The sequence below is a fragment of the Lolium perenne genome, chromosome 2 (assembly GCF_019359855.2).
Source record: "Lolium perenne isolate Kyuss_39 chromosome 2, Kyuss_2.0, whole genome shotgun sequence".
NCBI classification, from domain to species: Eukaryota; Viridiplantae; Streptophyta; class Magnoliopsida; order Poales; family Poaceae; genus Lolium; species Lolium perenne.
In genome coordinates this window covers 235258203-235272408 of record NC_067245.2, presented here as the reverse complement: position 1 = coordinate 235272408, position 14206 = coordinate 235258203, and positions in this window count along the sequence as shown.

Below are 14206 nucleotides of genomic sequence, written 5' to 3'. Positions count from 1 at the left end.
ACAGTCACAATTCTTGATACCCTCTGCAGAGGTGCGTTACTTTACCCCACAAGAGATCTTAACCATGTTGCCGGCCGAGAGTATGTCCCCGTCCACACTTCCTTTGGTGTGAGGCCCAGTATAAGATCCAAGCCAATCACTGCCTTCTCCGCGACTGCAAACCCACCCTTTTGTCCACCCGCACACCTCCAGTAGACTTCCCCCGATAATACGGCTTTACTCATGGTGTACTTTGGACAATCCTTCATAGATCGTAGAGCCATCATCACTAATGGATGGGGATTTAAAAGGCTATCCCAACCTACGGCAGTGCCTCCAACACCCCGCCGGCTCTACCAATCCGTTGGCGTGCAGAAGGGAAAAGATACAGCTGACTTCCCCAGAGCCATTATAGATCTTATGGATAACGCGATATGTACGGCGCTAGAATCACTGGACGGCATTGGTAATTAATCCTAGGGTGATATAACCCATTGCAATGGAACCTCCACCATATCAACACATACCATGGTTCCATTGCCCACCACATAGTCATATTCATAATTGTAAAATAATACTTTGCTTTTCAATGCATGAGTGATAAGTATAGTACTTTGCATATAGTTTGATAAAAATAATCAAATGACATGAGCAAGCGATGAACTTGCCTTTCTTGACTGCAAGATTATGCAGGCAAAAGCTTCGATACGTGAGAAGTCCAAATGCTGAAATACCATCATCGTCCGGTAAGGACAATGTTTAAAGAACTGGCAAAGATGCTATAATGCATAGTATGAGATGCAATCGTCCCGAGCGTAACCTAACCTCGATGATTTAGGATGTATGAGTTGTAAAGATTTCTTTAGGGTTTGTTGCACTTTTAGAATGGTTCTCAAACAAGGTTCTTATTAGGGTTTGGTTATATTAGCATCGTAATCAAGTGATATAAGATATTATAATAATTATACACATAAAGAATAGTGGTGGAATAATATGTAAAGAACAGTTGTCAATTTTTAAGTTCTATAGAACATGGTTGATGATTACTTATACTATACTTCAAAAGAATAACTTTTGAAGAACATGTTGTTTAAGAAATAATTAGTATTTCCAATAAGAACTATGGCTTCTAAGGTTTGATTAACATTTGTACTTCAAAAGAATAACTTTTGAAGAACAGGTTAAATAAAAATATGAACTACTATACATAGGAGCTGTGGCTTTCTAGGGTTTACTATTGGATTCATTTAGTTCACCAACAGGAACTAGTTGGTTCTTAATTTGGATTGGGGTTTCTATATATCAAGTATTGGTAGGTTTATTGCTATGGTTTATTCTAAGCATCATATCAAAGGATGATGGTCAAAGTGTTGCTATAAGTTAGGGTTTACTATGGCCTCACATTTGTTTCACTAAGTAATGCTTAATGGCTTCTAAACTAGATGGTTTCTTATTTCTTTAACAGGGTTTAGTTGGATAGGAGCTTGTGATGTGATTTGCTACACAATGTTGGTATTAGGGTTTATTATGGTGCTACTAAATTATGATGGTTGAGGTTGATCCTAATGGTATGGTATATAGGATTGATGATCAATGGTGCTAATATGTGGTAACAAGCTAGGGTTTATACCTAGGTGATACTAGTGAACCATCTAGGTTTGAATTAAGAATAGGAATATGAAATGATAATCTCCTGTGACTTGGTTTTTGCTAATGGATCATAAGCATGCATTCATTAGTCACATAATAATATGGTTCTCTATGTAAGGTGAAATTAAAATGATCACATGTGATAAGCAACTAGAGTTTTAGGGTTTAACATTTTGATATGATCACATAAAATTATGGGATCCAGATTCTAACTTATAATTAAAACTAGGGTTTCTAAATTATGGTATAACTCCTAAAATGATGACTGGTAAAAGAGTTGTGGTTACTAATTACTTTGAATCAAAATTAGTAATGGTTTAATATTTTATTAATTTTCCACAAGAATTAATAATTAGAGTAACTCCTAATTTTGGTTTAATTAAGAATCAGGGTTTAATAATTGTTATTAGGGTTTAAAATAATTACTTGTTAACTAAAGATGTTTAAGTAAATAATTGTTGGGCTACCAAAATAATATTGGCTTATAATATTTTCTTGAGTTATTACTATTTGAAGAAAATAGAAAATAGTAATTTGCAATTAGGGTTTATGAATTACCACTAATAATTAAGTTAATGCAAATATGGTAAATAAAATTAATCTTAACATTTTACTTAGTTACTGAATATTTAAAATTTAATTTTGGGAACTTAATTATTTATTGAGTTCAATTTGCATTTTAAATAAATGAAAAGGCATAATTAATAAGGTTAAAAATAAGTGAATTTTTATTCTGTCACACATTTTTGTTTTATATTTTATTTGAATAGAGTTTATTTTTGTGAGCATTTTGATATATTATTCATATTTTTCTGAGTTGAAATGAATTTTATAGGATTTTGCAAAGTTTCAGCAATTTACTGGTTTTTAAATTAAACAGGAAATACTAAATGTACTAGTTCACTTCTAGACCCAGACACTGACGAGTGGGACCAAGTTACACGTCAGGTGCCACGTCGACAAGGTTTGGTCAAAATTGACCGTGGCCTTTGACCTCACCGGCGTTTAAACGCCGGCGGCCAGAGCACGGTGGCGCCGCCGATTTAGGGCACCCCGAGATGCGTGGTTAGGGTCATTCGAACGAGCACTGCAAGACAAAGCTAATGGTGGTCTCGCTTTTCTAAGGGGAGCATCGGAGCATCACCGGCAACCAGGTGCTGCGGCGGTGAGCTCCGGCGAGATCTCGAAACCGAGATACAGAGGGATCTAGGATGCTCAAGTGGACTCTAAAGATGCGTTGACTCACCCTGAGGATAATGGTGTGCTCGATGGCGACGATTGGTGACCGTGGCAAGCAGTATTTTGCGGATCCCGGCGATGGCCGGAGAAAGGGAACACCGAAATTGGCGTCGCTCCGAGATCCCCTTCTCGATTCCTTACGCCAGGAGTACCTACATCGCCAGGCGCATCCAACGAGCTACTACACGGAGCTTGGGGTGGTCTCCTTCGTCGGATTCGTCCTCAACTCCGGCGACGGTGAATGGCTAGTGGTGAGAGATAGAGAGGGTTATAGAGGGAATGGAGGGGCGGAGATGAACAAGGACAACACGGAGGTTCTGTAGATGGTTTTATAGACCACGACGAGGTCGGAATCGTCACTTCACCGACGGTGACCGCCGGGATGCAATGGCGACGGTGAGGTGAGCTTGGGCGCTAATCTTGATGCTCCTGGATAAGCTCGGACGCGAGAGATATAGGAGGGGATTCTGGAAGCTTCTGCCGCGTCCGGGGTGATCCTTATCGCCAACGGTGAGGTGGCCAGAGCGTCTCGGTGCGCTGTCGACGCCGTGGAGGAAGACGACGCCATCGTTTTGTTTCACGCCAGCGACGAAGCGGTACGAGGCCGTGGGCTGGACTGGGCCGTGGACTGGGCTGCTGTGTGGGCTGCTGCGGCCTGGACAGGTAAGTTCTCTCTCTCTTCTCTTTTCTATTTATTTTCTGTTTTATTTTCTGAATTGAATTTGGTATTTGAATTCAAATTTGAATTCTGTTTTGTTTTGCAGGTTCTTAAACATTTGAATATCAATATAACTTGATAGCCATGCTCCCTGCATAATGTTGTTGTTTTAACAAACATTGCATTATTAGTTATATTTTATGATATTTGAGTAGAGTAGAAATGGGTGTAAGTATTTATCTCAATTCTCTTTTATTTAGAAACCAAATTTGTTTAAATGGTTTGGAATATGATAACATGTGACTGGTGAAAATATTATTAGGTTTAACTAGTGTGCTTAACAATATGGATTGTTCTCATTTAATTTTTATGAGAGTTTCAATTAAATGGTGTTGAGAATAGAAGGGTTCATGATTTTATGTGAAGTATTATTTCTAGGGTTTAAGAAGATGGTTGAATAAACTCAATTAAGATATATCCTATGCTCATCAAATTCAATCCACTTGCTAAGGTGATTCTTATTTTATTAAACACTACTCTATTTGGTACACTAAACAATTTCTTTGGAAGGCAAAATAGAATCTAATATTGGTTCACTCTACTCACTTAAATGGCACTAAAGTACTTAGGTATATAGGCCTTGGTTTTATACTTGTGATCCATGATACACAAGTTAGGACATAATATTCTATGTGGGGTGGATCCTACATGAAAAGGTTTAGGGTTTTGGGAATACTTCACCATTTGAAGTATTAATTGGACATGAGGCATGGCAGGGTTCTATTTATAATCCAAAGTAATGCTTGGATTGGAATTCAAATATGGCCTAGGGTTTTAGTAGAGATCACCAATGTGATACACAACTAGGATTAGAATATGAGCATAAGCTTGATCATGTTTTAGTGGCTAGGGTTATCCTCCTCACTTAAGTAGAATTATTGTATCAAGGCAATGCTAGGTTAGTCTTAAATGTTTGGATAGGCAAGGTTTAGATACCATATCAATACTACTTTATACAAGGCATGAGTATTGGTTTGGTTAACTACTAATGAGTTACTTATTATTTCATGTGAAGAATGAGATCTATGCATCACATATATAGGTTTAACTTGTCATCTCAATTTATAAGATAAGATCATGCATTAGACATGATCCACTTATTCCTCACTAATCTCTCTTCTTTAATACTTCTCTCAACACACTCACTTAGATTCTTAGGGTTTGTGATCATCACCCAATTTGTAATGATCAAAGTATTGGCTGCATAATAATTCATTGGTGAATTATGGTCTCTCTCCAAGATTAAGTATAAATTCATATACTTGAGTATACCTCTTTAGGTTGAGCTCCTCTGAATAGGTAGGGTTCCTCTAGGATTTATGATCATTACCAAGTTGTAATGATCACCACACTTGCCTCTATATAATTACTAGAGGAATAAATTCTTACTTACCATCAAGTGTTAGCTAGGTCAAGTAGGGTTTAATACTTGACTTTATTTCTTGTATCATTAATTAGTATCAACAATTATCTCCCTTGGACAAGGTTTAAATATTTAATTAGATTCTATTGAATGCATAATATAAGCATATGAGTAGTTCTCTCTTTTCTGTAGGTTTAATAGTATGAGTTAGGAAACAAGGTTGAAATGGTCAAAGTTAATGAAGAATGAATATGCATGTTCTTGAGTTGGTTCAAGTATTATAGTGGAAAAGATATACCATGTGACTCATGGTAGGAACATTTATTTAGTATAAGACATGGATAAGATAAGTAAAGAATAGTGTCTTATTTATTTGTGTTCTTTGATTTAGGATTGAATAATTATTCATGTGTTGTTGTAAGGAATGGCATGTTGAGATCCTTTATAAGATCTTGTAGTTGATCCTTACTTAAGGTGTTGTTTGTTGTAATTCTACTACTATTTGATCTAGCCCATAGATCAAATCATCTCTACCCAAAACAAGGTTTTAGCAAAGATCACAGTGAAGTTTATAGCGCTTGACTTGATGATCTACTTCAGTTCCAGCAAGTCAAGTGAAACTTCAGTTACTGTGGTAAGTTTTATTTGAAAGCGCGAAAATCCCCCGGATTTTCTATGCATGGATGCAATGCACACTTTGGTGTTCTCTCATTTTGTAGCCTCTAAACCTGGGATATTACAAGATAGATCTTATCTCTAGGGGTGGGCCGGCCTGGGCCTACATGTCATAGTGGGCAGGACCCACCATGCCATGTGGCGCCTAGGGGGCCCCTCCCGGGGTGGTGGGCCCACTTGTGACCCTCTAGAACCTTCTAGAAGCTTCGGTCAAAACACCGGAACTTTCCTGAACCTCGGAAAGTGACTTCCCATATATGAATCTTATTCTTCGGACCATTCCGGACCTCCTCATGATGTCTTGGATCCCATCCGAGACTCGAACAAACTTCGTTCTCCATATCATATTCCGAATCTTCTTATGCGACATCGAAGCTTAAGCGCGTCACCGTACGGTTCGTGAACTATGCGGACATGGTCGAGACTCCTCTCCGAGCAATAACCAATAGCGGGATCTAGAGATCCATAATGGCTCCCACACATTCAGTGATAACTTAGTGATCGATTGAACCATTTACATACGATACTGATTTCCTTTGTCACGCGATACTTTACTTGTCCGAGGTTTGATCATCGGTATCTCCATACCTAGTTCAACCTCGTTACCGACAAGTACTCTTTACTCGTACCGTGGTATGTCATCTCTTGTGACCCAGTCACATGCTTGCAAGCTAATTAGACGACATTCCACCGAGAGGGCCCAGAGTATATTTATCCGTCGTCGGGATGGACAAATCCCACTATTGATCCATATGCCTCAACTCACACTTTCCAAATACTTAATCCCATCTTTATAACCACCCATTTACGCAATGGTGTTTGATGTAATCAAAGCATCCTTCCGGTGTAAGTGATTTACATGATCTCATGGTCGAAGGACTAAGTAACTATGTATCGAAAGCTTATAGCAAGTTGAACTTAATGACTTGATCTCATGCTACGCTTATATGGGTGTGTGTACGTTATATCATTCACCCAATGACATAACCTTGTTATTAATAACATCCAATATTCATGATCACGAAACCATGATCATGTATTAATCAACAAGCTAGTTATACAAGAGACTTACTAGGGACTTCTTGTTGTTTACATAACACACATTTATCAATGTTTCGATTAATACAATTATAGCATGGTATGCAAACATTTATCATAAACACAAAGATATTATAATAACCACTTTATTATTGCCTCTTGGGCATATCTCCAACACTACCTTCCCATGAGCTATAATTTACACAAAACAGGTGATTATTTTTTAAGGTTCAAAGGTAGCACACAAACAATTTACTTTGGAGTGGGGTGAAATATCACATATAGGTAGATATGATGAACACAATTGGCAACTTTTGTTTTTGGTGGTTGGATGCACGAGTAGAGCTCATACTTAGTACAGGTGAAGGCTAGCAAAGAGACTGGAAGGGATCAACTAAGAGAGCAATAATGGCCACAATCATGCATAGCGACAAAACATTATCAATCAAAGCATAAAGTGATATTAAAAATCAAAAATAAATGATCATAGAGGCTTTAGTTGACTGGTTATAGTCATAACATGTTATAAGCATGTGCCAAGTCAACCCAATAAAGCATCAAAGGAGAATACCACAATACTATGCTTTTATGATAGAAACAACACATGATTCTTTAAATGACACATTATGTACTCTCAGCTATTTGAAACAAGTCATGCTAAAACAATAAATACTAAGCATATGACAAGAATAACATCCAACATAGCATGCCAAAGTCTATGCCACAGTGTAGACAAGCTTCCATTTGCATCACTATAGTCATGAAATATTTTACTCGTATCCAACACCAATCAAATTATTTGAAATAACTCTCAGAGCTGAAATTCATTATGGACCAGAGATCTAATCATGCACAAATAAAGAATACTAACGTGCTCTGGACAAAATTCAAGTAAAAAAATAAGAGCTAAACGCAGTACCAGAAAACTAGAACACTCGCAGAACAATAACAACAAAAACTAGAGCGTTCTATGCAATTAAAAAGAAGCGGGTCTTTCTCCAAAACAAATGTGTAGAGATCCAACATAAGCTAAAACAAACAAAACAAAACAAAAAAAAATAAAAAAATACGCTCCAAGAACAACACATAGCCTATGAAGCAATAAAAATATAGCGTATAGAGAGATGACCTGTTGCTTAGCTTTGACACTTGTACCTCTTGAATATGTCTTTGGGTGCAGGGGAATCCCCAAGCTTGAGCTTTTGTCCATTTTTCATCCGATCACATCATTCTTCCTTCCCTACACTTGAAAACTTTCTTCAAACAAAAACTTCACACAATTCTTCAGTAGCAGCATTAGTACAATCAAAATAAACAAATTCACTTGTGTTCAGTACTAACATATATCAAACATCTATTAAAGCATAAGATACTGTAGCAACATTTTTAAAAGCTCTTTAATTAAAAGAACTCAAAAAGAAAGAGATTTAAGGGGCAAATGCAAATAGTGCAGAAATCTGTCAAAACAGAAGCAGATAAAGATCGAAATTTTTGAAAATCCTATGTTGCTTATATAGAAAAGTGGTCAACTAACGAAAGTTATATAATAACCTGGGGCATACGCATAAAAAATTAAAGCGCAAAATTCCGTTCTGGCTATGTTTATGATTTTTATGGTAACAACACAGAATCTGTTTTCAGGCCAGCAACTTACCCAAACATTGCTTTCTTCCTATTAGAGGCTATTCTTGGCACAAAAATAAAATAAAAATGATAAGGAGAGGTCATTATAGTAGTAATAACTTCTAAGACTCAACAAAAAGAAAAATTACAGTAAATAAAATATGGGTTGTCTCCCATAAGTGCTTTTTTCACGCCTTTCATCTAGGCGCAGTAAAAATGCGAGCATCAAGTATCATCAAGTGAAAAAACATCAAGATCAATCACTTCCTATAAAACACAACTTGTCAAAATAGGTACTTTAGATACCTCTGGAGATGATTCAACATGTAAGCCACTTTTAGTTGTACTAAAAGTTTTATCAATTTTAAGCACATTATGGGTTTTTGGTTTAGGTGCCTTGGGAACATATATTTTTTTTGCTCTTTTCCCACAAAAGCTTTCTCCTTGTTAAATCCAAGAGAAGAAAAAGTTGAACTTAAAGTTTTCATAGCCTCCTCTAACTTACCAATCCTAAGTTTTATATTATCATGGGTATTGCCAGCTTCTAAAACAGTGACTCTTTTATTGATACTTTCTATGGATTCATTAATTTGGCTAGCATTACCAAGGCAATTTGGCAAACTTTTCTCTAGGGAGCTTAGTCTTTCTATAACATCCTCCAAACTATTCTCAGTTTTAATAACATTAGTAGGTGGAATTCCTACCAGGATTTCAATTAAATTGCAAGCTTCCAAAGCGGGAGCACCCAGAAAATTACCCCCTGTGAGAGTATCCAGAACATATCTATTCCAGCTAGATAAACCAACGTAAAAATTTCTAAGGAGGATCATGGTAGAATATTTTTTAGTACATCTATGATGAGCATTACTTATTCTATACCAAGCATCTTTCAAACTTTCTCCCCCTTGTTGCTTAAAAAACGAACCTCAACTTCAGAAATACTCATTTTAGCAAAATTAAAACAAGCAACAGAAATAACAACTATAATAGAAACGAATTTTTTGTGTTTTTGATATAAAGACACTGTAAAAGTAAACTATTTTTTTGTGTTTTTATATAATAAAAGAAAACAAACCAAAGTAAAGTAGACTAAGCAAACTATAACAAAGTAAAAATATTGGAGATGAGAGACTCCCCTTGCAGAAATCTTCTTTCTCCCCGGCAACGGCTCCAGAAAATGTTGATGGTGCTTTGGTGATGGCGCCAGACAATCTTGTTGGCAGTTGTTGTGGGAAGCAGTTGGGAAACCCCAAGAGGAAGGTGTGATGAACACAGCAGCAAGTTTTCCCTCAGTACGAAACCAAGGTTTAATCAACCAATAGGATAAACGCGTGACTTCTGAAGGTGTTGCTGGTTGACTAGTGGCAGGGCGCACTACCGACGTCAGCAATAGCGTGGAACCTGCACACAACACAACCAAAGTACTTTGTCCCAACTTGCAGTGAGGTTGTCAATGTCACCGGTTTGCTGAACACAAAGGATTAGACGTATCGAGTGGAAAGAGATGTTTGCAGAAAATAAACAGAACAGGATTGCAGTTGAATTTATCAGTAAAGGAAGAAGGACTGGGGTCCACAGTTCACTAGAGGTGTCTCTCCATAAAGAAATAGCATGTTGGGTGAACAAATTACAGCTGGGAAATTGACAGAATATTGACCATACATGACAAGATGATTACAATGATATTTGGTATTGGGCATTACAACATAATACATAGACTGTAATCCAACTGCGTCTATGACTAATAATCCACCTTCAGGTTAGCGTCCACACCCGTTCCAGTATGAACTTGCAAGCAACAAACTATCGCATTAAGCAATGTGTGTAAAGTAAATACTCCCTCCGATCCGGAAAAAGTGTCAAACTATTCATTTTGCAAAAACAACCTTCATCTTTTTCTTTGATCAACCCGCACTCCACCATTTTCGCACGCCAGACCTCAACCCGCAACCGCAACCCACCCGCATCGACCTCCTCCGCTCACTTTCTCTGCTCCCCTCCACCTCCCGTCGGCAGCCCTCCACAAAAATTCTGGCTTTCTGGTATATGAGCTGACGAGGAATCAACGGATCTAGCGTTGGTCGGCTCTGATCCGGTCGTTGTGAGGTTAGAAGCGCCAGATCTGGTAGAGCACCCACGCCCGTGATAGGGTTGACCCTCTCGACCTCTCTTGCACGATCCCCCTTTCTTCCCAACATCCCCGCTCCTAGCCGGTGTCGAGGCCTCAGCCTCGAGCGGCTCCACCTTCCTCGCCATTGCGGACCAGTACGACGCAGGGTAGGGAGCCCAAGCAGCAGATGAAGATGCAGCTCTGGTCCCGGAAGCACACCCGGCGAGAAGGAGCGTGCAGTCGACCAACCGCGTCGGAACCTAGTCCAGCCCTCCCTTCTCACTCGTCTCGGCCACCCGTGGCTGTTGCGGAGCCCTGCACCCTCTCTCCTCTCTCAGCGGCCTCCATTCTCGAGATCCGTTCTCGAGATGGAGTTTCGTAGAACGAGTACAGGGAACTGCTGCAGAGTACATGATGGATGACTTGGTTTTTCTGATTTTGCAAGGACTTTATTGTAAAATGTAATTGTACAGCCGGCCGGACACTTTTTCCGGATCGGAGGGAGTAATAGAATTACCCTTGGATAAAACATCGTTGTTTTCTCCCTAGTAGCAACAACACATCTACAACTTTAGAAGTTATAAAGTCACTCTCCCAAGAAACTAGAGGCATGAACCTAGTATCGAGCATAAATACCCCCTCTTGGAGTCATAAGTGTCCACTTGGCCAGAGTTTCTACTAGCAACGTGGAGCATGCAAGATCACAAATAACAAATGACATGAATATATAATCAATCTCAACATAGTATTCAACATTCATCGGATCCCAGCAAACCAAACATATAGGATTACATAAAGATGATCTTGGTCATGTAGGGCAGCTCACAAGATCGATACACGAAGCACAAAGTGGAGAAGACAGCCATCTAGCTACTGCTATGGACATATAGTCCAGGGATGAACTGCTCATGCATCACTTCGGAGGCGGGCATGGCGATGTAGATGCCTCCGGCGATGATTTCCCCCTTCGGCAGGGTGCCGGGAAGAGCTTTAGAACCCCCTAAGATGGGTTCGGCGATAGTGGCCGCGACGGAACTTTTCGTGGATGGAGGCTCAGGGCTCAAGGATTTTTCCGAGAAGATGTATAAATCGGCGGTAGGTCGGTGGGGCGCCTGGTGGCCCCACACCTACCCTAGGCGCGGGCCAGACCTAGGCCGCGCCTAGGGGTGGTCTGGGCGCCCTGGTGCGCCTCTTCGTCCCCCTCCGGACTTCGTCTGCGTTTCGGTAAAATATTGACTTCCGCTTCCGAGAATATTTCCTGTACAACTTTTCTAAAATACAAAAACAGCTGAAAGCAGGGAACTGACACTGTGGCATCTTGTTAATAGGTTAGTCCCGGAAATCATGTAAAAGTGCAACGAAGTGTAAACAAAACACATATGAATTTGTGTAAAACAAGCATGGAGCATCAGAAATTATAGATACGTTTGAGACGTATCAATGACGTTAGCGAGAAAGTAGCCATAGTTGTACTTGTGGTCATTTGCTTCAAACTCCACCAATAGACGTTCACACAATGCAAGTCTTGTCATTAGTGGTGACCATTGAAGAACATTGATGTCATTGCAAGACACGGGCATTCCAAAAAAATGCATGCCATATCAAAGTCTCATGATCGGCAACCGTTTCAAGGACTATAGTGGCATCCTTTTTGTACCCTTTGAATTATCCATGCCATGCCGTTGGATAATTATTCCAACTCCAGTGCATACAATCAATTGAGCCAAGCATACCTGGAAATCCCCGGTCAGCGTTGAACTCCAAAAGTCTTGTCGTGTCTTCAGCTTTGGGGGCTCTCAAGTATGTGGAGCCGAAAACATTCACAATTGCTACGGCAAAGCGCTTGACACACATAATAGCCGTGCTCTCACCCATGGCCAAGTTGTCATCAATTATATCTGCCGGTATACCGTATGCCAACATACGCAAGGCGGCGGTCACCTTCTAATAGGTGCTATGCCTAAGTTCTCCGGCAGCCTTTCTCCGTTGCCCAAAGAACCGATCATACTTCGTCACCTTCGTTGCGATGTGCTTGAACAAGTTGATGCTCATCCGAAAACGCCACCGAAAATAGCTTTCAGGATATGTCAGATTTTCATTGATATACGACAACATCAACTTCTCATGTCCTTCAATCATTTCTCTCCACAACTTCTGTTTACCGAACACCGATCCACCTATTTTTGGCTTCTTAATAGCACGGTATGCCAATAGTATGGATATATTCTCCTCTTCCTCTATATCGTACTCGTCGTCTGATGAATCGTATGAAATGACTTACTACTACTAGTTGTAATCAAAAGAATCGAGCAAAAAATGTTGGCGGTCGGTCCGTCGGTGGAGGCGCATAACCTTGCGAGCATTTTGGCGAGCATCTAGGGTGCGCCATGTTGAAAGTAGGCTCGAGGAGGACATGGTCGCCGGTGGAGTGCGGCGCTAGCAAGAAGGAGGGAGACACGGTGCCGAATACCCGTCGGTGGCGGCGGCGACGCCGGCTCGGTACAGCACAGTGGATCGCTCGAGACTGGCGAGATGAAGCGCGGGGGAGGTGGATCTACGGCGCGGCGGCGAAGTCGAGCGGGGGTGGTGGCGAAATCTACCGGCGGCACGGGTGGGGAGAGCGAGGGTGCGGGCGCGAGTGAAATTTCCAGTCGTTGGAGCTTCGCGCATTTGGGAAACTGTATCGTATCGCGCGCTGCAGCCGACGCCTCAGATATGGCGTCCCGGATAGGGCAAAACACCCATTGTGCCAATTTTTTTGTAGCGTCGGCGCGAATAAAGCGCCTGTTGGAGGAGCTAATTTATCTCCGCTCTTTATACCAGCGATTATTATAGTGGGCCACAGCATAGCGCGACTGTTGGAGATGCTTATACTGTTGGAGATGCTTATCTGGTGGATAAGAAGCTAAATTCTGAAAACTTCTGTAGACTAATGAAGACCAAACCGTTCTCTGTTCACATCTCATTGGAATACAGGAACCGGAGGTTAATCGGGAATTACCTGCACGCGAACGCACGGCCGAGCGCCGGAGCCGCCGTTTCACTCGATGAAAAAAGCTCTAATGGCGCCACCAAATTAGTTCTTCTTCTGTTGTGTATGCCTTAGCTACTTGTCCTGGCATCACCTGCCCCTTCTCCGTCGGATCTCACCGCGGCGGACGAGAAGACGTTCATGGCGAGCTTGGCCGAGCTCCAATCCAAGCTGGAACGCATACTCGCCCGATGGACGACCACGACGCAGCGGCGACCTCGTCGCCGTCAACCACCACCATATCACCAACCACCGCGCCCGAACATGCCCCACCTTCGGCAACCATTACGACAGCTGCGACCACCACCACCCCGCCGGCAACCGCGCCAGTACCAGCGCCAGCAATGCCCAAGGAAGCCCCGTCCAACATAGAGCTGGCGATGGACCGTCCGCTGAAGCTCTCTGTTGTCCCTGAGCTCGCCATGCCGGTGCCGCCACGTGCTCGACAGAATGCCGAGACGTCCTTCCCAAGCAGTGCGAGGTGACCTCTGCTGCTCTAACAGGTACAGCCGTTTTCACTCTGTTGCAGAGGGTTGTAGTCCTACAGGCATCCTGCACAGCGACTGCTAGCTCCTTCCAGAGCGTCCACGGCAAGGCTGGTGTGCCTGTTCCAGCAGCGGGTGTGCTCTTGACTGCAATCCGTGTGCCGCCGCACCCACCCGACCTTCATGTACCAGGCTACCAGCACTAGAACACTATGATACCACCAAGGTCATGGTGGCCTCACTGCTCGGGAAGGATGCACGCATGCCTGTCCCAGAACTGGAGAAGACCCCGCTG